Raw genomic sequence first — 2,660 nt, forward strand, 5'->3', positions numbered from 1 at the left:
ATATGAAGAATTAAAATAGTGTTTAAGGAAATAGTCAAAGCTATTGGTAGCACATGGAAAAGATGACTTCTAACCAATGGATTCTGACTTGTATGTTTATGGGCATATGTCTAGCCATTATCTGACACTGTGAACACTGGCAAGGGAAAATGACAAAGAAGGAAGAAGACAAAGATGATGAAGGGAGCAGGAAGAAGAGAAGGTAGGGGGAGAGAGAGAGAGAGAGAGAGAGAGAGAGAGAGAGAGAGAGAGAGAGAGAGAGAGAGAGAGAGAGTCACTGTCTCCAAAGTGTAGGCTATGGATGCTGCCACTTACACTGTCTTACTGAAAATGAAGCAATGACAGAATGATGGGGTTGTGGGGTAATTTTCCTTTGTTCAAGCTTCACTATGTAATATTCATAATTTTTTGGAAAATAATTTGATAGGATCACTTGAGAAGTTTAGGTGAGGTTTTCTAGTATAAGTCTTAGGAATTATGGAAATGAGGAGAGGTCAGAAAGTTGAAGAATTCTGAGTGAGGGTAGAGCAAAGTAAAGGCTTAGCAGTAATTCAATTAATTCAACATCGTCTTGTTTGCAGTGTCAAAAAGCACATAGGCAATTTTCATGTAGAATTGTTACAGGGCAAAAGTACATATTAACATTTACTGTAGTAGACAGTTGTTAAAGCTAACTACTCATTATGAATCATCTCCAATGTGGCACATGGAAGCCCTCCATGGCAGTAGAATGTACTCTTTTGCAAGCACTGGGCTGAAGCAGAAAGAGAGTGTCACTGCTAGATTCCAGCACAGTGCTTGCAATAGTTCACAAATGACCGTACCACACGATGCCTTTGAGTCCTTGACCATTAAAAATGGCTCTAGCATTGCTGTTTTTAGGGATTTTATACAACATAAATAAGTTCATGTGTTTTAAGCATTTATGAATATTTTCAAAAACTGTGAGCAATATATGAGTCAGGAGACACATGTAGGAATATACATTATATAGTTAAGTTTCATTAAGTCTTCTTATATTACACACACAACAATAGCTAACACTGAGTAAAAGTGATTTTTCATTTACAATAATAGGTATACTTATTTAGATAATTTAGAAAAAGAAAAAGACCCCCACCAACTTAGACTGAAAAAAATGGACAATAATTACATTACTATTGGCTATTGATTTATTAATGAATTTAAGAACTTACTATGTTCTTTTTTATATGTGCCTAACATGATTAAAGTTCCATAGTAGTTACCTTTTGTCAGGAAGTGTTCACAGATTATCTCATGGAACCCTCAGATGGTTTTATGAAGTAAACATTATGTTGATCTCACCACAGAGGAGAAAGTGGTTTTTATTTTAAACAAAATAAAATATAAAACAAAAACTATCACATAGAAGCTGGGCAAGCCAAACCAAAAGAAGGAAAAGAGCCCCAAGAACAGGCACTAGAATCAGAGATACACCCAATCACATACTCAGAAGTTCCATAAAAGTACTAAACTGAAAGCTATAACATATAAGCAGAGGATCTGGTACAGACCTGTGTATGTCTTGTGCTTCCTGCTTTAATCTCTGTGAGTTCATATGAGCTTTGCTTCATTGAATTAGAGGATCTTGTTCTCCTGGTGTCCTTTTCTTCTCTGGAACTTACACTCATTCTGCCTCCTCTTTGGTGGGGTTCCCTGAGGTCTGAGGTGAGGAGTTTAATGGAGATATCCTATTTAGATCTGTATGTCCCAAGGTCTCTCTCTTTGCATAATGTCTGGCTACAGGTCTCTGCATTTGTTCCCATCTACTACAGGAGGAAGCTTCTCTGATGATGACTGAGTAAGGCATTGGTCTATGAGTAAAGCAGAATGTCATTGGAGTCATTTTATTGCTAATTTTTTTAAGCCAGTAGTATTCTATTTTACCCTAAGTCTCTGGGCTATCTATGCTCTGGTTCTTTGTCACCCAAGTAGTTTTGGGTATGGGTTCCATCTCATGGAGTGGACCTTATGTCAGATCAGACATTGGTTGGCTACTCCCCCAGGTTTTGTGCCACCATTATCCTAGTGTACTTTGCAGACAAGATAGATTGTAGATCAAAGGTTTTGTGGCTGGGTTGGTGTTTATTTCTCTTTTGATAGCCTGAAGAGTATCTTCCATACCAAAGATGCTAGTAGTTTTTAATTACTAAAATATTAATTCAACAAAAGGCTTATATGCATACATTTATAAAAATGTAGTATAATGTTTGAAATATTTATGATGTATTTTTGAAAATTTTTGAAAATACCCTAAAATTGATATTAACTATTTATCAGCTTATATAATAGATATCGTGAATTTACTTGTTTTACCCAAGTGGAATTTTATGCAGTTTGATGAAAATTTCTCTCAGTTCCCCACTATAGATCCTGAGACTCACCACTTTTCTTTCTTGTTCTCTGAGTTCAAGTTGTAGGTTCTATTAGCACAGAAGCTCATGCAATATTTGTCTTTTCAGTCCTGAATTACTTCACTTGGCATGATGTCTTCTTGTTTTGGTCACACTGTCACTACTTCTGGGATTTCCTTTTTCCTTACACTATTTGCAAACATTACATTTCAATTATCCATTCACTTATTGATCAGCCATTATGTTTATTCCACAAGAACTTGGTTCTTGTGCAGAGTGCTGCAG

Source organism: Peromyscus leucopus, chromosome 5 (assembly GCF_004664715.2).
Source record: "Peromyscus leucopus breed LL Stock chromosome 5, UCI_PerLeu_2.1, whole genome shotgun sequence".
In the NCBI taxonomy this organism is placed as follows: Eukaryota; Metazoa; Chordata; class Mammalia; order Rodentia; family Cricetidae; genus Peromyscus; species Peromyscus leucopus.